The following is a 24,134-nucleotide window of genomic DNA, read 5'->3' on the forward strand; positions in this document are numbered from 1 at the left end:
ATATATATATATATATATATATATATATATATATATATATATATATATAAACATAGAGTGTCATGTTCCCATAGGTTGAGTGATTTATTGAAGTTGCTTTGACATTGATGTTCTGCGGAATAGTGCCAAGTCACTTGGATGTTTGAATTGATCTCTCTGTTGAAGCATAATTTCTTAAGGACTTGTTTTTTAAGGGTGTAGATGACTCATACTTTTTAGTTCATTATGACGTATGTCAATGGAGGAAGTGCTAAGTTTTTGTCAACTCTTTTTAGATGTTTTATCTTTTCTCCCTAACTGTGGCATGAAGTTAGATAAATTACATGTGGTTGGAGTACTGGATATTGATGTTGTTGGCACATTTACAATGAGTCAAGCAGCATTGAAGTATTTGAGGGAAGGTGGAATTGGAAAGCCTCCTTCAGAGGCTGGTGTTATTTTAAACTTAAGTGCTATAATACAGTACCTCAGCTTTGTGGTATCAAATTCATGTCTCTGCTGCAAAGGTTCATTTTTAATCATTATATTCTTCTTCAATTAAGATTTGAATTAACTATTTTATAAATTTAAATGTTTCAGCATAAACATGAGAGTCATTTTACTTACATAATAATTTAAACAAGTTATCTAGCAAAATTTTGTTTTGTTTACATGCAGCTGGTGATAGTCTTACAAGATCTATGGCTTTAGAGTGGGCGACATATTATGGAATACGTGTAAATGGTATTGCATCTGGTCCAATTGAAGGTATTCTTAGAATGGACATACTTTCACCCAAGGAATTCCTAGGCGATCTTCAGAAAAACCAACCTCTTTATAAAGAAGGAGAAAAATGGGATGTTGCTATGGCGATCATCTATTTGGCATCTAATACTGGTTAGTATCTCTTGAACCTATCTAATAATCAATATTCAAATCTCAGAGATGGAAGCTATTTAAAGAAAAATATTGTTTGGAGGGTTTATTTGTTTTTAAATTTCTTTTCCATAGACTTGGAGGTATTTTAAAAAAAAAAATTAACAATTTTTGAAAATTCAATGGTATAGAACTTTGAAAATAAGAATAGTATATTAGTAATACAAGAATGCTAATAGTGAAGGTTCTCTCTAACAAAGGATCAGTCATACAATTGTTTATGTCCCTCTTAAAAGGTGTATACCTGATCACTATAACTTTACATGGATTTTTGTATCATTCAAATTATCAGCTTGAAACATTATATATTCTTGTTTTATTTATTTGCTCTTTTTTTCTTTTAACTTGTATTGCAAAATTATTCAATTTCTAAAAATTAATGGAGACATATCTCATACCAGAGATGTGTCCGTCTTCAAAACATGTCTCAGAAGGTGCAAGATGGCTCTCCCTGTACCAGTGCCTTTTTCCTTAGTCTGGAACTCATTAAAATCCTTCTATCCTAATCAATTTTCATTTAAATTTTGGCATGAATAAGGTCTTTACATTAAAACTTAATAAGTGTACATAAACATTCAAATCAGCATTTCCATCCATGCTCAGAGTGGTAATTAATCTATTAGATGAATTCTTACAAATAAGGGGCATTGACATGTTATTATATTTCTTTGAAGTGTTCATAGTTGTAAACATTAAACATCTAGTTTTCTTTCTTTTCTTTACAGATTTCAGGAAATTGTGCCATTGAATGTTGGGAACATATTGGGTGTAGAAGACAATGGTCTCGCTGCAAAATATGCTAAATGTATAAGTTTTGACTCAAACCCTCCATATAGTTGAATCCTAATAATTTAACATAATTTGATACACTGGAAACAATACTCATATGGGAATTAAAGTTACAATATCCATAAAGATAGAGGTTTCACACATCACATATCCTTTTGTTATTCATTGATTACACGATCAATAAACAAGTTAACTAAAATCTCTACATTTCATGTTATATCCATTTGCAACATGTGCCTCATGGCTATGTTTTTGTGCTGGGTGATAACTGGAACAACAACTATGACTCTCATGTTTGGTAAGTAGAGTGGAAGCTTAAGTTTCTAATAGACTGTGTGCCACCGATATTTGTATATCTGACTTTTAAATGGATTGACTCTAATTTGTCTTATTTTAAAATAGCGGATCTCTTCCTGTCAAGAACATTCTAGGAAGATATGTAATGTGTTATTTGCAATCGTCACAATTGGGATCCGACATATACAGACATCATTAGAAATTTAAAGGTATGAGATTTGCCAGGATGTTACTAGACAACAACTTTTATGATAACATGAATTTCTTTTTGTGGAGAAAATCCTAGTAGTAGTCATGCATCATATGCAACCTTCAAATATTGGAAGGGACCCTGGTGGACAAAAAACTAGTGGTTGTGAGTATGTGTCATTGGAGTATCAATTCCTGACTGGGGTAAAGCTTCTTAGGAAAATGTTGTCTATAGTAAAATGAGCAACTGCAGACTCTACAAACTCACTTCTCAATCACATAATTTGGTGGTTGTAATTTCCTTATGTTTCTGATTACGAGATACTACTTGAATTCTTCACAATTCAATGAATATAGAAATAGTTTCTTGTATTAAAGTAATATTTGAATGATTCTTAATTCCAAATGCATATACAGTATGGTTCAGATCAAAATAATTATGATTGCATAACAATCAAGATGATATATATTTGCTATTTCTGATATACAAGAAATTACATGCAACGACTTAGGAAATTCTCAGTACCTTGTACTGTTCATTGTGTCTGATATACAAGTAAGAATTTACAAATATGCAGGTCGTTTCTTATATAACTTTATATTTATGCTCTAAATATTGTGATAAGTTGTCTGATATGACAATATAAATATACTCAAAGATGATGCCATTTCTGATGGTAGACTTTATATGCCTGCACTAAATGGGTGCCAAAGGCAATATGCTCTCTTACAAAGCGATCATTGTGAGATACAAAATATAATAAGTTCTTCCAATCACCCTGAGTTGAATGATAGAACTACCTTTTTACAGCTTTCATTAGAAATGATTAGTCATGTTGTAAATGATGTGAGTTATATCTCTTTTCAGTCGCACCCTTTCATAATAATCTCTAATCACTTCTCTTATGATCCAGATTGGTTTGTTCACAATAAGCACTAGATGGGGGTGACTTGGTGAATTGACCTAGGGGGTGGACTTGGTGAGCGAACATAAAGAGTCCACTTGGTGAGTGTACTTGAATTGTTGGCTTGGCGAGTTGACTAGGGGAGTTGGCCTAGCGAGCTGACATGGCGAGTCGACTTAAAGTGGTGAGTTGGTGGGGCAAGTGGGGATGACTTGGTGAGTTGACCTAGAGAGTTGGCCTAGGGGGTAGACTTGGTGAGCGAACTTAGAGAGTTGACTTGGTGAGCGTACTTCAATTGTCAGCTTGGCGAGCTAACTTGGGGAGCTGGCTTGGCGATCTAACATGGTGAGTGGGCTTAAAGTGGCAACTTGGTGGGGCAAGTTGGCAAACCGACTTAGTGAGGCCACTTAGAGACGTGACATGGCGAGCTGACTTGGTGAGCAAGCTCGATGAGTGGACCTAAAGACTGACCTTGATGAGGCACTTTGGTGGGGTGACTTGATGACCGAACTTAAAGAGTCAACTTGGCGAGCATACTTGAACAGTCGACTTGGTGGGGCAAGTTGGCGAGCCGACTTAGCGAGTCCACTTGGTGAGGCGAGAGGTGAGTCAACTTGGTGCAGCAACTTGGCAAGCTGACTTGGTGAGCGAACTTAAAGACTGACCTTGATGAGGTGCTTTGGTGGGATGACTTGATGAGCAAACTTAAAGAGTCAACTTTGTGAGCGTACTCGAACAATCAACTTGGTGACATGACTTGGTAGGCTGGCTTGGTGAGCTGATCTGGCGTGCGTACTTGAACAGTAGACTTGGTGAGTTGACTAAAAGAGTCAACTCATTGAGGTGACTAGGTGGGAGTGCCTTGGTGAGCTGACCTGGAGAGTTGACCTAGGGGATGGGCTTGGTGAGAAAACTTAAAGAGTCGACTTGGTGAGCGCACTTGAATTGTCGGCTTGGCGAGTAGACTTGGGGACTTGGTGGGACATGTGGGTGAGCCGACTTGGTGAGGCGACTTGGTGACATGAATTGGTGGGCTGGCTTGGCAAGCCGACCTTAAAGAGTCAACTTTGTGAGTGTACTCAAACAATCGACTTGGTGACATGACTTGGTGGGCTTGGCGAGACGACCTAGTATGCGTACTTGAACAATAGACTTGGTGAGCTGACTTAAAGAGTCAACTCATTGAGGTGACTTGGTGGCCTGACCTAGAGAGTTGACCTAGGGAGCAGACTTGGTGAGCAAACTTAAAGAGTTGACTTGGTGAGTGTACTTGAATTGTCAGCTTGGTGAGCTGACTATGGGAGTCGTCCTAGCAAGCTGATATGGCGAGTCGACTTAAAGTGGCAACTTGGTGGTGCAAGTTGGTGAGCTGACTTATCGAGGCCACTTGGTGAGGCGACTTCGTGAAGCGACTTGGTGAGCCGACCTACTAAGTGTACTTAAAGACTGACCTTGATGAGGCGCTTTGGTTGGGTGACTTGATGAGAAAACTTAAAGTGTCAACTTGGCATGCCGACCAAGTGAGTTTACATGGTGAGTGAGCTTAGAGGAGAAACTCTATGGGGCAACTTCGTAAGCACACTAAGTGAGCCCACTTGTTGGGGCAAGGTGGTAAAACCACTGGGTGAGTCAACTTTGTGAGCTGACTTAATGAGTCAACTCGTTGAGGTGACTGGGTGGGGGTGAATTGGTGAGCTGACCTAGAGAGTTGGCCTAGGGGGCAGACTTGGTGAGCGAACTTAGAGAGTCAACTTGGTGAGCGTACTTTAATTGTCAACTTGGCAAGCTGACTTGGGGAGTCGGCATGGCGATCTAACATGGTTAGTGGGCTTAAAGTGGCAACTTGGTGGGGCAAGTTGGTGAGCCGACTTAGCGAGGCCACTTAGAGACGTGACATGGCGAGTTAACTTGATGAGCAAGCTTGATGAGCGGACCTAAAGACTAACCTTGATGAGGCACTTTGGTGGGGTGACTTGATGACTGAACTCAAAGAGTCAACTTGGCGAGCATACTTGCACTAGTGCATTTGGTTTCATTTTTCGACCTTCATTGATCAAATTTTCGACCAAATTTGACCAACCCATTGGTCAAAATTTTGACCAACTCACTGGTACATGATTTGTCTCAATCATATAACTAATTATATATTTTTCATATTAGTTACTGTCAGTGTTTTTCAGGCATTCTATAAAACAGTGCACATGCCTTGCGTATGATATGACATTTTGCATGCATCTGCACTCTCTCTCATCTGGCTAATGATGGATTACGTAGAGTGATCTGAAACCATGATGCTAAAAAATACACAATCAAATCCAAAATGAACTTGCACTACAAATGGATTGTGGAAATCTGATATTGGTAAAATTGCATGCATGTCTACCAGGACAATCACAACTTAAACATATATTTGTCCTGGTAGACATGCATGCAAAATTAATAATATTAGATTTCCGCAATCCATTTGTAATGCAAGTTCGTTTTAGATTTGATTGTGTGTGTTTTTTAGCATCATGGTTTCAGATCACTCTCCGTAATCCATCATCAGCTGGATGAGAGAGTGCAAGATGCATGCAAAATGTCATATCATACGCAAGGCATGTGACTATTTTATAGAATGCCTGAAAAAAAAATTACACCTACTTGTTGGTAGAAATTTCTACCTTCATTGGTCGAAATTTCTACCTTCATTGGTCAAAATTTTTGACCTTCATTGGTCGAAATTTCTACCTTTATTGGTTGAAAATTTTGACCTTCATTGGTCAAAATTTCTACCTTTATTGGTCAAAATTTCTACCTTTATTGGTCAAAATTTTTTTCCTTCATTGGTTGAAATTTCTACCTTTATTGGTCGAAATTTTCTACCTTCATTGGTCAAAATTTCGACCAATTCCTGGTAGAACTTGCACCATGGCTATGGAGGTTTTTCGACTAGAAAAATTTTGACCAATGGGTTGGTCGAATTTGGTCGAAGTTTGGTCAAAAATTGGGTCGAAATTTTGACCAATAATGGTTGAAAAATGGTCTCAAATGTACTAGTGTAAAATCATGTAATTTATTTTGATAAGTTCAAGCATTTCTCGATTGAGAGAAAAGTTCAACTGGATAAACATAAGGGATTACTTACAACATAGTGGCACATCTATATATTCCAAATCGCTTATTTGGCAGGGTTTAATACACCATTAATAATAATAATAATACACAAATGAATTTCATTGACTTTGCCATTGCCTTTTGTGATTTGAAGAATACTATTGTGAGAAAATGCTAATCCAATGGTACCAAGTTGAATCAACCTCTTTGGAGTGGAGTTTCTAACAATATTGAGTCATCCAAAACAAGCCTCCTCTTCCTTTGGAGATTTCATGTAGAAAATTGTAATAATTATGAACCATTTTAGAACTGATCAACATATACATCTAGTGTAAGCCTATGTAAATATACTTTAATTAATATATTAGTTTGATTAGTTGAAATTCAATTTACAAAACTAGAATAATTAGATTTAAAAGACGTGTTATTTTGACTAAGTTTATGACAATTCAAATAATATTTTTAAGAATAGATTGGCACATCAAGGCAGATTAGAAGAAACATAATCTTTGAATCTTTCCATAAGTTTTTTTTGGGATTGGCATTTGAAACTGTTACATTAATGAAAGTTCAAAATTTTCAAAGTCTTTTGACCTATTTACCAATATTTTCATCATAGTTTTGAATATATTTATCCGCAAATCTCACAAATGAAATAGTAGAAACGCCTAACTAGAAAATGAAAGTGACTTAGAAATTTAGGTTGAGATATTAATTTTCCTCTTAAATGGAAGGTCAATATACTATAGAGACATGCCAGTAGAGATTAAAGATAAGATAATGGATTGCGTAAATAATATTATTATTTTATTATTAATCTTGTACAATTTTTTATAAAATTAAATATTCTAGAGGTATGCCTGATAAGATTAGTTGTTTCTTGAAAATTTCCAAAGAGGCATCATTTAATAGTTTGGTGTGAACGCAATGAAAACTATTTCATTATATTTGTGTGTGCTTTATTCTAAATTTTAGTAGTGGTTTGGGTATTGAAGATTAACAGTGGACGATGATAACGATTTTTTTCTGAAAGAAGAGAGTATATATATATATATATATATAAGAGAAAGCAGGGTTTGGTTGCTGAGTAGCTTGGAGTATTGAAATCTTCAAGTCAAATGGTTGTGAACATAATGTGTAAGGGGTGTCCACATAATATAATGATATAAAATACTCAAGAAATGTCCACACCACAAAGTTATAATGTAAAAACAAAGGGCTTTAGCTACGATTATCCTCTTATATAAATGAGCAACTATAGTTTGGAGTTGCTAATAACCATGAAAGCTATAAGAAAATGATAGTTTTTGAAATGTTTGAAAGAACATTACAGAAGTTTCAATCATTTTCTTGAAAAAAAATGTTGCTAATTGCTAATTGCATAAAAATCCATGGTCAAGATTTGCAATGTAAACATAGAAGTAGCAAGGAACTTACACCTGTTCTATGCTAATGCAACAACGGTAACTTGATCTTTGTTTGAAACATGAAACCCTTTTTCTGCCCAATTTCGGATGACAACCGTCATAGATTTCCGCAAACAGCCTTATTTTATCATGTCCAAAAGGTGTAAAGTCTCATGTCTCTTAGGAAGAAAAAAATTCATAGACAATATGAAACATAAACTTAATAGCCAAGGCCAAGAGTTTCCAAAATAAACTCATCATATTAAGAGTGAGGCTCAAATACAAAAGCATAGATGTACAAGAACCTTGAGAAAGGTACACATAGAATGGTCCAATTTATCCAATTTGGCAGTGGCTATGATAACCAGGAAATGACATTTCATTACAAGGAGGTTACACAAGATATCAGAATGAGGTGACACCTTCTACTTCTATTTCCACCTCGAAACAAAAAAGGTAAGAACATAGGCTTGTGTGATCATCAACGCAAGACATTTATATCCCAATACTATTATGGATTCATGAGGATTATAAGAATAAGGAAGGATTGCAAAGATATTATTCACATCCCACCTTAACAGTTAAACTTTGTGAGTCGACTAATAAATTTAATACCCGAACAGTTAGCAATGACTAATCCAGATATATATAGCTTTGAGCTAAAATTGCCTTTTCCAAATAAAACACATATAAAATTCTTATCAAAAGAAGTGACGTGGTGTTTATTGATGAAGTCAATGAGGAAAGACATAGAACCATCCTAATGTCTAGGCATTTTTTTCATTTTCAATACGGTGGAAACCATTTTGGGGGAAGAGTTCATGACGACATATCCTGGACATTGAGTGAATTCAAATGTGGTTGCAATATCATTAGCCATCATATTATAAATGGGGAGTTGAAGGAGGGAGTGGGGGTCTTATGTGGAAAGGTGAAGTTGAGGAAAAATTCTAAGGGTAAATTGAGGATGTTATGGAAATTTTGACCGGGATGGACAGATTTCCCTTTTGTATGATTATTATGTTGTTCAGCACTGCAAGAGGGAGGTAAAGGAGTTTTCACTAATCACATTCCTAGAGTAAGCGAGGTTTGAAGAGAGAAATTCCACTATCATAAGAGATATTATGTTTTTGGAAGTACATGTTTGACGTCATGCTCAATGAGGTTGGAGTTTGGATGAATAGTTATTTGCAAAGAAAAGGTCTTGAAATTGATGGGGATGATGAGTTTGGTTTGAACAAGATCATTAAGGAGAAGATACATTGGTTGTAAATATGAATCTTTTTGGAAATTTTGCTAAGGTAGACAATTGGGTTCTGTCATTTATGGAAAACTATCTTTAGTATGAAGAAGGCAGGCTTTGAAGATTAAGTTATGACATTCATACTTAGAAAATTGTCTAAGTGCTGGTAGAATAGATATAGTTTTGGTTGGCAAGCTTCACAGAAGTAATATTGGCATGTGCGGACTTAAGGAAAGGTAGTACAGACTGTGATGATGATCTATGCCAAAGCGTACATCAGTACGAGTAGAGTTATGAGCAGATTATCAGTTACGATAGTATATAAACATAACATAGCATAACAGAGAAATGGGTATTTTGGGTTAACAAATTTTTTTTCTTACGAAATAATTATGTAACTAATTAGGGATGACATCCTAGATGTTAACCCTAAGTCAACAAAAGATAATAATGCATTTGTAAAGTGTAATAATGCCTGAAGGCCAACTTGACAATAATATTATAATTGCAAAGGTATAAAGGAAAGTTTGGGAATGCGAAGTTTTATAGATGTGATATGTAATATGTGAGATGGAAATTTTGATGTATGATTAGAGGAATGTGAATTGAGAGAAATTTTTGTATGAAGCAACAAAGGCAATATCATATATTGAGGATATCATCAATAGTAGTGTAAAAGAGGTTTTAGTATCTAATTATTTGTATTAAGGAATCACATTGTATATTGCATGTTTGGGCAATGGGATCATCTTGCATACATTTTTTATTTGTATATTACAACTCTTAATAGGTTTGGGGCGTCTAGCAAGGCTTAAGTCCTCTAACAAGGACCTAGACACTATACAGATGTAATAAACTCCTAACAGGTCAATATCTTTAACCAGATACATTTGATTAGTGGATTATTTTGTGAATACCATCCACATTAGGGTTTTCTCTTGTCCAAGGTTTCCCTAGTTAACAAAATATGGTGTTATGAGTTATCTTATCACATGGTTATGTTTATTATTCAACTTAATTAGTTTACTTTCATATGCAAGTAATAAGGTTATCAATAATATCTAGTTTTGGGCTAAAATTTGTAAAATATTGATTCACCCTCCCCCCACCCCTCTTAGTATTTCCTAGGTTTAACAATTGGTATCAAAGAATAGCTACTCAGAAGAGGCTCAACAACTTCAGTTAGATCCCTATGGATATGGAATAGTTATAGAAGAACCTAGAAGAAGCTCTTGAGAAAAATGATATTCTCACCAAAGAAATAGACAACTTGAAAGAAAGATATGAAGATGCAAAAGACTACATTGGGAAGTTGAAAGACAAGATTGATCATCTCAAGTCCAAGAAAGAGCCTAAAGATCAAATTAAGGATAGTGATGAAGTTTTGAGATTAAAGAAAGAAAATGAGATCCTGAAGCATGAACTGAAGATTACAGATCTAAAATTGAGCTCGAAGAAAAATGATAGAAAAATTGAGTCAAATCTAAAATCTAAGAATGCAGATCTAAGATCCAACCTTACAAAAGTTACAACTAAACTTGAATCCACCAAGTTGCAATATGCAAATCTTGAGAAATACAATGTTATTGTGAAAGGATAGCTAACTCAGACTAAGCAACAAATAGAGAAGTTATATTCTTGTAGTGAGAATATTGATGAACAAATATATTTTTAGAGACTTTCTTATGATAAAAAAATGGTCTTGGATATTTTATTGAAGAAAAATCAGCTATGAAATCTGAAACTAGAAAGGAACCTAGTCCTAAAATTGATCAACCCATGCAAGAGAAAGAAGATCTAAACAAGGTTGAGTTTAATCAATTTGATAATGCACCCAAGGATATTGAACTAGTTGATCAACCCAAACAAATTGAGACCTAAAGAAGTGAGATATGAATTCAAAGGTAGATGTAATGAAATTGGCCATATGAAAAGGGAATGCAAAGATAAGTCATTTAAACCATTTATAGATTTTATTTGTTATAATTGTCATGGTTTTGGTCATAAAGAAGTTAATTGTAAGAAAACTAAGTTTGATAATAGTAATAGCAATAGTAGAATGTTTAGAGGTACTAACTGTGCAGAAAGAAGATTTGAAGAAGGAAACAATGGAGCAAGGAACAACATTGTGTGTTACAAGTGTAGCAACTTTCTACACATAACTAGAAATTGTAGAGTACCTGTAAACCAACCTGGACCTAGATTTGGAAACAATGCACTAGTGTGCAAGTTGGGTAACAACTCTTTGGGCATATAGCAAGATTCTATAGAATGGATATGAGGAACATTTATAGAAATCCAAACTTCACAAGAAATATGAACATGAATAATAGGAAAACTAAGAGCAGTAATGACAATTGGAAAGAAAGCTTAAAAGAACGTGTAGAAGAATTCAAAGAGGTATTTTTCAAAGCTAAAGATCCATCCATCTCACATGTAGTGTTAGAAGAATAGTCAATTGAAGCACCTGAAGGAAGATTGAATTCAACAGTTATATTTGATTCATCTTACTTAAATTGAGTACTTTAGATAAGAAATCAACCATAAAAAAGGTAAAGATGATATTAGAGAGTGAGTTAAGGTTTGAGCAATTAGTATGAGGTACAAAATGATGTTATGAAGCCATGGTTAAGAGTTCAGATGATTTGGAGATTGTATGTAAGTGTACAAAGGTACTTGAGTTGCCTGGTAATAAAAAATAATTGTTGGTGATTGCACACTTATGCAATTAATGCATAATTGAATTAGAAGTAATCTAAGGATTGAAATCGATTGATTGAGTACCGTTCAAGTGTATAAGAGTTAAAGAAGTGTTGTACAGTGAATTTAAGGTGAAATTGAAAGATCTTTCATGTGTAAGAAAGAAGAAGCCCTAATTACATAGAAATATGGTATTTACGGTAAGAAAAGTTATATTTCAAAGCTTTAATCAATAATAATAGAAAATCCCATAGTCTTTGATGTGAGTGAGCATCCTAGTATAGGTTTTAGAGACACCCCCATGTGTCATTGGAAGATGATCCCTTAGAAGAATTTTCATAAGTTTCATAGAACCTCCTACACGTAGAAGACATTAGAGCTTATTCATTGCAAGTTTGAGAGTATTGGAGGTAGTAACATCCACAAGGATTTAGACCTAGTATGCAATAATGATCTATCTCTTAAACAAGGGTTTGAGCATTTGAGTCATTTAAACATTATCAAGCATATGTTATATATGGACTTTGATAATCATGAATGGAGTAGAATAATACTGAGTAGAATTCATGATGGAATGTTTTGGGTAACAATTAGTTCAAACTATAACCCCTCTCGGTACTAGAAGGTTTGCTAGACTAACTGAAGTAAAGTGAGAACCAACTGATTCACCAAAAAAGAAGAGAACTAAGTAGATGTCTAGTGGACTTGGCAAAAGAAGAAAGACTTTAAAAATAGTTGAACTAGATGAATCAGAAGAAGAAGAGTTAGAGGAAATAGAGGAAAAACCTGTTGAAAAGGTTGAAGCAAAAGCAAAGAAGACTTCAAGTAGGAAACCGTGGAAACCCAAAGTTGAAATTTTGAATGTACAAATCATTGATAATAGAAATTTTGTATAGTTGAAAAAGTATGACAATTTGTATAGTAACATGGATAGATTCCAACTAGATAATATTGTAGTTAGGCACATGATCCTAGAAAACAAAAAAATTGAAGATATGCAGAAAGATATTTCACAAGACTTGTATAATGTAGTGTCTGCCCCTAGTTCTCATTTTTGTTATCATTATCAAATTCTTTTAGGTTTATTTTATGCTTTGATTAGCTTTAGAGATACTAGATTTGTAATATTATGATATTATTTCATGACTTTGATTACAAATGTATCAGTTATTGTTGTTTAGTTGATTTCATTTCACATGACGTTAATGATGTTTTGATGATTCCTAGTTAGTAAATGTGGTTTCTTTCATAAAAATGTTAACATGATGTCTTTAATGATGATTATGTTGTATTGATAGAGATGCATTATTATATGTACGAATTTGATGTTAGACTTGTGATTTTTACGATACTTACCCCATACTTGCATGTGTATGGTGTGCATGTTTATTTTATCTTCTGTCTGACGTGTTTGATGTGGCTAAGGGAGGGAGTCATAGTCACCTGCTAGTCGGGATCTACACGATGAACCACTCCCCGCCATTGTCTATTTAGTTTAGATATATTATATACATGTACATGCTCGTCTTTTATGCAGGATGCAGGTACCGAGCATCGACTTCCCTGAATTGCCAGGATGAGCGTGCCCTATTACAAATACTCAAATGGTGAGAATGGGAAGATAATGATCAGGTCCAATCCTAGCCATAAGCCTATAATACTTGTCCTGCAAGGAGGACTCGTAACAGATTTTGTGAGTCTTAGATGAAATTTCTATTAATTAAGTCTAATAAATAGATTAAATTAATAATTTAATTTAATTGAAAATTATTATGACATTTTGAATATTCAATTATATTTAATTAATTGAGAAATTAATTAAATATAAAGAATTGAATTTGAAGATAAAAGTTTTAAGAATAAATTTAGAACATGATAATATTTATTTAATTTAATAATAATATATTTAGAGTTCATTTTTAAATAAATGCTAAATATTATTGTTATATAAGTTAATAAATATTTATCAAATTAAACGTTCAAAAATAAATAAATTAAGAAGTTAAAAGATATTAATTTATGGAAAAGATTTAAGTTCACATGAGTGGGTTTTTAATATAAGAAATTAATTAAAAGATAAATATGTGAACTTAATAAGGATATTTTAAAGTGTGCATGAGATTAAAGTTATAAATTTATTAAAGTAAAGTAAAGTGGAAAGATTAAATAAAGCAATTTAATAATTCACTTAAAGTGCATGAAGGATTAATAAAAGAATATTTTAATTTAAAAAGGAAATTAATTGTGCATGAAGAATTAATTAAATAAAATAATTATTATTTTAGAGTTGTGGAGACAGAAACCCTAAAGTTAATTAGATTCTATATTAGAGGGTTTTTGGGGTCATTTTTGGGGGAGAGTTTTTCAGACACAGATTTCAAGACACACACAGGTTTGAAGAGAAAATCAGAGGGTTTGGAAAAGAAGGGAAGATTTTCGTAGCTGGAAGGGTTTCACTTGCAGTAGGAATCTTTATCTAGCTACCACTGTTTAGCATCAGATCTAGGTAGGATCTTGTGGTTTAATTGTATAGTAGTTTTTCGCTTTTCAAGTTTTTGTCTACTCCGTGTCTTTTGCATGTGTTGTTTTTCGGGTATGCAATATTGTTCTTGTTTGAGAAATATCTGTACATGGCTTAGATGGATACTTCGTTGAATTATTTTAGAGGATTGCATAAGATTGAATAAGAAATCAAACAATACGAGAATCTATTAGATAATTGAAAGAGGGTTTGAGGTTTAAGAGTAAATTTAATTGAGAAATTCAATGTTAGACAAACCCTTCTATCGGATGGTTTGGGAAGAATTTGGAAATTGATATTAGACTTTGCAAATTATATATATATATATATGGTTAATAGAAATTCTTCTATCAGACCATATTTGCAAAATATGTTTAAATATATATATATATATATATATATATATATATATATATATATATATATATATATGAAATCAAATAATAAAACAATTCTTTTTTTTTTTTTTTTTTTTAAACAAATATTTATACAAAAAAAGAAAATGGGCGACTTTAAATGTTATATATAAAAAAATTTAAAAAAATAATATGGGAGGGGCGCGTTTTACCCACCCCCTATCCCCTTATCCTCTCTTAAAGCGTTGTCGCGTGCGCAGGCGTACTGCTGTACGCAGGCATTGCCTGCGGTAGCAGTCAGCCTGCCGCATGGCAGGCGCCGTATATCATGGCCGGCGGGCCTTAATCGCATAGTATATACTTTTATAAAAAAAAAAAAAAATTTGTTTTTATTTATTAAAGTTTTTTTTATAATAGATATTATTTAGTTATATATATTTATTAATTAGTATTAATATATATAAAATGCTATTTAATATGTACTATATATTAATCAGTTTTAATTTATAAAATGATTAATGAGTTGTTATTAATAATATAAATTAGGTTTAAATAAACTATTAATATTAATTTAATTAATTTATTTAAATTTTGAGAATATTTAATTTAAGTCTTAATTAAATTATTATTAAAGTAATTTATAAACCATGTTCAATTAGAATTTGATATGAATCTTTTATATATTAATTAATTTAATTGAATATGATTTAATTAGAATTAATTAATAATGAAAGTTGTTTAAGTTATAAGTTTTACTTAATTATTGTAATATTAATTTTTAATAAAATCGTAGTATTATTAACAATTTAATTTTTACCCTTGGGTTGTTTTGGGGACTTAACTTGAAATCAATTACGGGTAATTGTGTGTTTCATTTGGATATAGGAACAAGATATTTTTGCAAGGGTAAACTATGTGATTTATCTGATTAAAACATACGTTCAACCAGAAATGGAAACCTCAAATTAACTCAAAAGCATATTATCAATCAATTGAACTATGAGACTAGTTACGTAAACACAAACATTGAAAAACTAAAACTTTACTTGTAACCCAATTATGTATTTTAACCATGAAATTGTGTTGTTGCTTGTACTATCTATGCTTTGGGATTTGCGAGTTGTTTAGATGTTGACCAGTCTAGGATGTACACCAGAGGTTTGTGAGATTTTTGTTATACCATTTATGTGGTTGGATGTCATGATATGTCTTGTGATTCAGATTGGAAATTATAGTTATGAGGTTTACTTTATGAAGCATTTATGTTTACTTGGGTGGGAGAACCATCCTATTTTCAGGTTTCCTGTTAAGGAACCGAGTTTGATCTTTAGGGTTGTTGTGGTATGGGACACAACTGTGTTTTTATGTGCTTAGGAGAGGTTGTCTAGGTACGTGACTTGGGAGTGGCTTGCATAGGGGTCCGGGACCCAAAGTGGTCAGTACCAGGGTAACCTAATGCAAGTTATGTAATAAGTGATAATCTAGTAATTAAAATTTATGGGGGGAAAACACGCTTAAAAGATAAGTTAGAGATATTTGATCTACTCATGCCTTTAGTGCTTGTATAGACTAAGGATGGGAATGAGATGAGTGCCTCGTCTTCTTGAGAGGGCTTTCTAGTTTCCATATGTGTGATGTTGAGGGTCCGGGGTTCAGAGTAACCAGTCCAGGGTAACTCAATGCTTGAGGGTCCGAGGTCTATTAAGAGACCAGTCCAGGGTAACTCAAGCAACCATGTGATGACACTCCCTAGTATGTAGCCTGAGTCTCCTTTGTAGATTATGTGTACCTCTGGTGGTGTATTTATTGTTGGATGTGTTTATTGTGGTTATTACTTTCATTGAGGATGATTGGTTATTCATGGATGATGTACTCTTGATATGTGGTTTTTGACTTGAGGTGATTATCTTTCATTGACTTTACCTTATGATCTTGGTATTTGGTTTATACTTGGTTCGTGTATGATGTTTGGTTATGTGGTGTCGGTATTGGATTGAGTGTTCTTACTTTTGGATTATTTTATCTTCTTAAGTAGCATGCGTTACCTTTGAGGTAGTTTTGGCTATTAGGGGTACCTTGCCTAAGAATGTTTTATGTTTGATTAGCCATATGTGGATCGTTCATTATCTTTCCTGCACGGTGGGAGTGGAAGCCTGACTAGGTAACCACGCGGTCGGGAGGTAGTGCCTTCTTACCATTTGGGTTCCCCTTCACATTGCTAGCTTTTGGATGTTCGTTGCAGAAGATGTACCTTTATCATTCTTATTTCTTATCTTAGAGACTTCTTTTTAGATGATGTATATACGTTATCATGTATCATGATGTATTGTATCTATTCTCACATACCCTGCGACATGTGCAGTGGATGTTATTAATTGGATGTGCTTTCATTGTATTGTTTATACTTATGCATTTGTTTATGCGATTAGGTATTTGTTATTTCTTTATGATCTTGAGACATTGTACTTGGAACTTAAACTAATTAATTTAAAAATTATTAAATGTGACTCAACGTAAAGGAATCCTTGAGGAATTGAAAATGTATCTATAATTGCAAATGTGTATTTGATATGTATGTTCTTATTGCTTCCGCATTAATGTTATCTTGATGTTGCTTAAACTTCAAAAAAACATAGTTCAGTAAACATTGTAACATGTTAGGTTTAATTCTCTTGGGTTCCTGAGTGGGGCGTTACATATAATAGACTAATTAATAGAAAGTGGACAATAGAAGATGAGGATAGAGGAGTAAGACAGAATCATATCAGAAAATTATGTGATGTAAATATTGATGATGACATAGAGAAAATAATGAAGGGTATTGAACGTTTGTTAAGAAATAAAAGGAAACCAATTTTGTTGATGGATGACGATTATGAAGAGGTAAATAAAGAGACTAAATTAGCAATTGTAAAATTCATGACCTCTACATCTAGCATCCCATAGCCAAACAAAGATTTAGGGAGAGAAATCCTTGTGACAAAATAAAGGGAAGTATCAGTAGAGTCTGCAATAGAAAAGACTATAGAGTCTATAATAGTGGCTACATTAGAGGTAAAGAAAGAAAAGGATACCTTGAAGATAGAGTGGACTCCACAAATAATTATTGGTACCAGTACCATACAAGTGGATAGTACAAAGATAATAGTTGATGAAAAGGATGATCCTTTCAGAGACTGTGGAGAATCTATTGTTGATAATTTGGTCGGCAACACCAGCTCAGAAGAAAAAGAAGACGAATAAGAAGAATAAAGGATGTGGAAAGTTGAAAAGAAAAAGAAATTAGAGATTGGAGAAAAGGAGAAAAGAAAAGGAAGATAATCTAAGAAGAAAGAAGTAGAAGATAAGAAGAAGGAAGTACAAGAGAAAGAAGGAAGAGAAAGAAAGAAAGATTAGAAGCTAAGAAGAGAAAGAAACTTGAAGAGGATGAGCTAAAGAAGAAGAGAGAAGAAGATGAAAGGAAGAAATTGGAAGAGGAGGATAGAAGACAAAATGAGGAAGAACACAAGAAAATATAGGAAGAGAAGAAAAAAATGGAGGAATGGAAGAAGAAGGAAGAAGAAGAGAAAAGAGAGAAAGAAGAAGAAGAAGAAAAAGAGAAGGAAAGATGTCTTTGGTGGAAACTCTAGAGAACTTATCTGATGATGATGATCAACAAGGTTTGATATCATCTTTAAGTAAGTTATTTAAAGGAATAAAAGGGTCAAGAGTTTAGAAAGAACCTTAGGTGACATATCATACAAATTAAAAGTTGTATATGTTAGAATAAAAGATACTAATCCACTAGAGAGAGTAGTCAAGCTAATAAGTAAATTTGATAATGAACTCAATCAGTTAGCAGAGGTAGTAACCCATCAAGTGTAGATAAAACATGATGCACAATTATTTGACATTGTGTGCACTAGTGTGAGAAATGACTTGCAATCACTTGATGCTTGCATCAAGGAGTTAAGAAGATGTCTAGAGGAAGGAAGAAAATTGTATGGACAATGTACTTTGTCATACAATTACATTAAGGACATAGATGATGAGTTTAATGCTAAGCTAAATGATTTACGGGTAAGTGCACCAAGTTGTTGTGCCAAAAGGGGGGTATATGTGGCCACTTTTTTTTTTTCTGAAATCAACAATTTTTGAACTTTGACAATAATTTGAGGATAGTTATGCTCAAAATTTTAAGATATGACAAAAACAAAAGTAGTAGTCCTTTGAATCTAGTTTCTAAAATACTATTTTTTTTTTCAAAATAGTTTAGCTTTAGGTTCTCAAAAAAGGGGTCCACAAAAAGTGGTACTTTTTTTAGAAAAAAACATAACATACTAAAAAAGTGTGGCCCCCCTAAAATTTTAACTTTTTTTTTTGAATTCTTTAATTGCTCTGATCAAAAGCTATCTAACACTGTGTAGTTTATCCCAGATTTTTCGGGTAATTTTATAATGCCTATTTTTTTAATGAATTTTGTAATTGGACACATCCCAAAAATATGAAATATCTATGTGTTTCCCCTAGAAATGATTGAAAATTTATCTAAAATCAAAATTTTATTTTTTTTAAAGTGTGTAGAATGGAGTCTAGTTTCTAAAAACCTAAGTTGTTGTGAAATTCGATGAACAAGATAAAATCTACACCCAATTAGTACATGTTGGGTTTTGAGAAAATATTGACATACATTCAATAGAAATTATAGTTGAAAGGTTTGAAATATTTCAAATTCAAAATAAATTATATGGTTATATAGCTAACACAGAGATCTACAATATCATGTAACCTTATCTTATCAATCTCAAACACAAGGAAACTTTAAGGAGAGCACAAAAGAAAAATCAATCATTTTTTGTATGTTTTCTGAAAAAAATGTCTCAGACCAATTTAGAGACTCCAAACCTTTGGGTAGGATCCCCAGTGAAAATCTAAGCCTTAGGCTTGGTAAAATACAAAGCTTTAAATAGCATGCACATGCTATTTAAAACATTTTAAAATTTAGGCATACATAGTGTGTGTTCACTAAAGCGCACTATAGTGCGCACACACTTGGTAAGCCTAAATTTCAATGGAGAGCGAAGGATAGGGTGAAGGAGAGAGGGTAGAGAGTGAAAGAGAGTAGAGGATGGGGAGAGAGTAGGATATGGGAGAGGGTGTATAGGGAGAGGGTGGGATAGAGAGAGAGGAAGTGGGAGATGGAGAGAGGGATGAGAGAGTAGGGTGGAAGAGGGAGAGAGAGTAGGGGATGGGAGAGGGTGGGATAGAGAGAGAGACTAGGGGATGGGAGAGGGTGGGATAGAGAGAGAGAGAGAGAGAGAGAGAGAGAGAGAGAGTAGGGGATGGTAGAGGAAGAGAGGGAGAGGGAGGCAGAGAGAGAGAGAGAGAGAGAGAGAGAGAGAGAGAGAGAGAGAGAGAGAGAGAGAGAGAGTAGGGGATGGGAGAGGAAGAGAGGGAGAGGGAGGTAGAGAGAGAGAGAGAGAGAGAGAGAGAGAGAGAGAATAGAAGACGGGAGAGGGTGGGATAGGGGGAAAAAGAGTAGGGGATGAGAGAGAGAGAGAGAGAGAGACACTAGGGGATGGGAGAGGGATAGGGTGAGAGAGAGAGAGAGAGAGAGAGAGAGAGAGAGTAGAGGATTGGAGAGAGTGAGTGAGTGAGAGAGAGAGTGTGTGTAGGGGATATGAGAGAGGAAGGGAGAGATTGATAGGGAGTAGGGGATGAGGTTTCGAAGAGTGCATGGGATGGGATGCATAGAAAGAGAGAGGGAGGAGGATTAGGGAAGGGGAGAAGATGAGAGAGAGAGGATTGGGTAGGGAGAGAGGGAGGGAGGGGGGGGAATAGAGGGAAAGAGATGGGGAGGGAGAGGGGGAGAGAGTAAGTAGGGGATAGGAGAGAGAGAGAGAGAGAGAGAGAGAGAGCGAGAGAGGGAGAAGGGGATGAGGGAGAGAGAGAGGATTGGGTAGGGAGAGAGGGAGGGAGAAATAGAGAGAGAGGAGGATGTAGAGGGAGGGAGGGAGCAAGGGAGGGAGGGAGGGAGGGAGGGAGAGAGAGAGAGAGAGAGAGAGAGAGAGAGGGAGAGGGGGGGAGAGAGAGAGAGAGAGAGAGAGAGAGAGAGAGAGGGAGGGAGGGAAGGAGGGAGGGGGGAGAGGCAGAAGGGAGGGAGAGAGAGGGAGAGAGGGATAGAGAGGGAGGTTGAGGGAGGAAGGGAGGAAGAGATAGAGAGGGAGGGAGGGAGGGAGGGAGAGTGAGAAGGGGATAGGAGAGAGAGAGAGAGAGAGAGAGAGAGAGAGAGAGAGAGAGAGAGAGAGAGAGAGAGAGAGAGAGAGATTGATAGGGAGTAGGGGGTTCAAATAGTACATTGGATGGTATGCATAGAAAGACATAGAGTAGGGGATGGAGGGGAGATATATATACATACATACATATATATATATATAGAGAGAGAGAGAGTATGGGATGAGGTAAAGAGTACTAGATAGGATGCAAAGAAAGAGAGAGGGGATAGGGTAGGGAGAGAGGAAGAGAGGGAGGGAGAGAGTGAGAGAGAGAGGATGGGGTAGAGAGAGGGAGGGAGGGAGGGACGGAGGGACAGAGGGGGGAGAGAGAGTAGGGGTTATTTTTTATGTGATTTCCAATAGTGCGTACGTGTTATAGCACACACGCGCTATGGAGAGTCTCATAGTGCATACACAGTATAGTGCACACACACTATGGCCTAGGCTCCACAATCCTATGCCTAGGTCATAGCATGTACACGCTATAGTGCATGCACACTATTGGAGATTTCGAAAAAATAAAAAAAGGTGTCATGTTTTTGGCACCACAAGTTGGTGCACTCACCCTTACAGGTTTTGACAACTAGACTACAGTAGCTAGACACAAACATTAAACATCTTGAGGAAAAATTACACAAGTAGGTGATGATATCAAAATCATTGAACTGAGAAAAGAGAAAGTGATAAAGAGGTTCTCTTTGCTAAGACAACATCTAACACTGAAGATCGGTAATGTACATAAACAACTTGAGGAATGTCTTGCAGCGAAGACATAATATGAGAAATTTGTATACAAAAACTTGAATGCTTTAGAGGTGGCATCCTATGGCCTATGTGCATTGCTCAACATATCAGAGGTAGTAAAGGACACCTGACAAAAAGAATTTGAGAGCTTGAAGAAAAGCTTTGCAGATTGCATATCTAGAGTCTCAAATTTGGCATAAAGCAAAGGTAATATGATTTTGATCTATAAATAAGTTTTGGTACCTTTTTCATTGATGTCAAAGGGGGAGAGAAAGATAAGGAAAATCATATAGATGTATGAGCATAGAAGGATAAAGATAATGGGAGAAAAAATAAGGAAAATAGATTGTATATTGTATAGATATGTATAAAAGGGAGATTAGTCAAAGGGGGAGTTATATAATGTGATAGATTTGATGAGAAAAAATCCATAGATCCAATAGAACACTTGCATGCAAGAACTTATCGCAAAGAAAAAAATGAGAAGAGAAGGCAAGGGTTTGACTCTGAAAATATGCAAGAATATATTTTGAGACTAAAAGAATGAATTGAAATATACAACTGTTCAATCCTTATAGAACAAGATCGTAAAACCTAAAAGGGAAACCCTAAGAAGTAAATGATATTTAATAATTAATATTTAATAATTAAATGAGAATGTATGTGCATAAAGGGAAATCTTAAGAAAGGAGTAAAGGTAATTTAATGAAATGAAATGAAATTAATTCTTTACTCTAACCCCCCCCGGCACCCCCACCCCCACCCCCCCCAAACCTCTTAAGATGAGAAACAATATAGCTACAAATAATGCAAAAAAAACAAGGAAATTACAATGCTGAAAGCATAAAATGGGTCGTGAAAAAATGGCCTAATGAGGTACACAACACAACCAAATCTCTGAAAAATAAAGAAATAGGGAAAACCATGTGGGAAAAACCCTACTCCAAAAAGAGATAGAAGAATGCTAAAAATAAAATAAGGAATGACTCATCACTAAGACCCCCCAAGGATAACTTCCTTCACCACAAGCATAGAACATAGTTGGAGATACCATGAGGATGCAAAAGGTTTAGTGAAGATGTCGAAAACCTGCTCAATAGTGGGAATATATGCCAAGATAAGAGAGTCATCCTGAATCAAATGCCTGATGAAGTGTATATGAAGCTCAATGTGCTTGGTCCATTGATGCTCAACTGTGTTGTGGGAAATGTGTATAGAAATTTGATTGTCACACCAAAGAAAGGTGGAACTATCAAGGGAAGTCTAAACTCTATCATCAATTATCGAAGGCATAAAACCTCTTGACTAGCTAGCACAGCTTCCCTATATTCTGCCTGTGTAGACGATAATGTGTGAGCATGTCGCTTCTTACAAAACCATGTGATAGGACCAAAACTAGGATAGAATAAAAAACCAAAAGTAGACTTCCAATCATCAATATCACCAACCCAATATGAGTTTGTATAACCAACAATGTGAGGATCTCCTGATGTATAGTGAATTTTATAACATGCAGTACCCTGAATGTACCTCAAAATATGCTTGGTAGCTTACTAATGACTATTATGAGGATCATGTAAGAATCAAGAGACAAGGTCAACCAAAAAGGAAAGATTAGGACATGTGTGTGTCAAGTACAGCAAACTACCCACAAGTTGTCTATACAAAGTGGAATCCACAGTAGGAGTAGAGAAAGTAGTAGATAAAACAACACCCAACTAAAAATGTGTGGGAGCAAGCTTGCAATAAAGCATGTTGAATCTCTAAATCATATCAAGAGCATACTTTTTCTAGAGTATGGCTATCCCATCCAAAGACTAAAAAACTTGTAGGCCCAAAAAATAGTGCAAGATTCCAAGGTCTATCATCTCAAAGTTCATTGAACAATCTAAATCATAGAAGGTGAGCTATATGTAATAATGAGATCATCAACATATAGCACAAGTATCAATAGATCAGCTCCATGATGTTGAATGTACATTGTAGGATCAAAATGACAATGTGTGAAGTGTGATGCAAGAAAGAAAGAATACATCTTCTCATACCAAGCCCAAGAGGCTTTTTTGAGACCATATAAGGACCTTTGATGTTTGCACACCATATAAGATTCCTACATAAAACCCCAAGGCTTCATCATATAGATCTCCTCATGAAGGTGTCCATGCAAAAAGGCTCTCTTCACATCCATCTAAAATATGGTCCATCCATGAGAAGCTGCAAGAGAAAGTACAAGGTGAATAGAATTCATCTTGGTGACAAAAGAAAAGGTCTCAGAGTAATCAATACCCTCCACCTATGAAAAGGCTTTAGAAATAAGACATGCCTTGTACCTATCAATAGAACCATCTGCAACATACTTGGTATAGTACACCCACCTACATCGAACCAACATTGTTCTTTTCAAAAGAGGACAAAGATCCCAAGTGTGGTTCTTCATCAAAGAAGAGTACTTCTCATCCATAGCCCTATCCCAATCTTTGTGTCTTTTTTCTTGTGACAATTTTTTTAGATTATCTCAAAACTCAAAAGTCCAATACCATATGTCTAAGCATGAGTACGATGAGAATCTAAAGGATTTCTTGTCATAGGTCTAGCTGAATCAACAATATCATGAGCCTACTTGGGTACTTGCAGAACATCAGGGGGAGGAGGGGAAGGTGGATCATCATCAAAATATTCCTCAAATGATAAAGAATCTTGTAGAGAAGAGGAAGATGTA

The 24,134-nt window shown here is 35.0% G+C and overlaps 1 pseudogene; it reads left to right on the forward strand.

The window, feature by feature from the left end:
* Positions 1–304: 304 nt before the first annotated feature.
* Positions 305–14,763, forward strand: LOC149551859 (peroxisomal 2,4-dienoyl-CoA reductase [(3E)-enoyl-CoA-producing] pseudogene; annotated as a pseudogene).
* Positions 14,764–24,134: the final 9,371 nt, after the last annotated feature.

This window comes from Cupressus sempervirens, chromosome 6 (genome assembly GCF_028749045.1).
Source record: "Cupressus sempervirens isolate cs-2001-9-10 chromosome 6, ASM2874904v1, whole genome shotgun sequence".
NCBI classification, from domain to species: Eukaryota; Viridiplantae; Streptophyta; class Pinopsida; order Cupressales; family Cupressaceae; genus Cupressus; species Cupressus sempervirens.